Source organism: Oxyura jamaicensis, chromosome 1 (genome assembly GCF_011077185.1).
Source record: "Oxyura jamaicensis isolate SHBP4307 breed ruddy duck chromosome 1, BPBGC_Ojam_1.0, whole genome shotgun sequence".
NCBI lineage: Eukaryota > Metazoa > Chordata > Aves > Anseriformes > Anatidae > Oxyura > Oxyura jamaicensis.
The window spans coordinates 175,381,254-175,381,662 of record NC_048893.1 but is presented as its reverse complement, the minus strand read 5'-3'; positions in this window follow the sequence as shown (position 1 = coordinate 175,381,662).

Here is a 409-nt window from a genome sequence, read left to right as displayed (position 1 = left end):
TATATATACCTCACTGGAATTGGTATCATTTGTAATATTGTGGTGGTTTTACCCTGCTGAGCAGCTGAGCTCCAGCACAACCACTCTCACTCTCCCTCTTCACAGGAAAAGAGGGAGAAAATATGATGGAAAGGGCTCGAGGGTAGAGATAAGGACTGGGAGATCACCCACCAATTATTGTCACAGTAAAAACAAATGCAGCATAGAAAGATTAATGTAATTTATTGCTTATTACTAACAGACTAGAGCAGTGACAAGCTAAAAGCAAACTAAAACCACCTTCTCCCCATCCACCCTCTTCCACCTCGTCCCCCCAAGCAGCGCAGGGGAACGGGGAATGGGGGCTGCGGTCAGTCCCTGACACTTCGTCTCCGCTGCTCCTTCACGGTCACTCCCTGCCCCTGCTCCA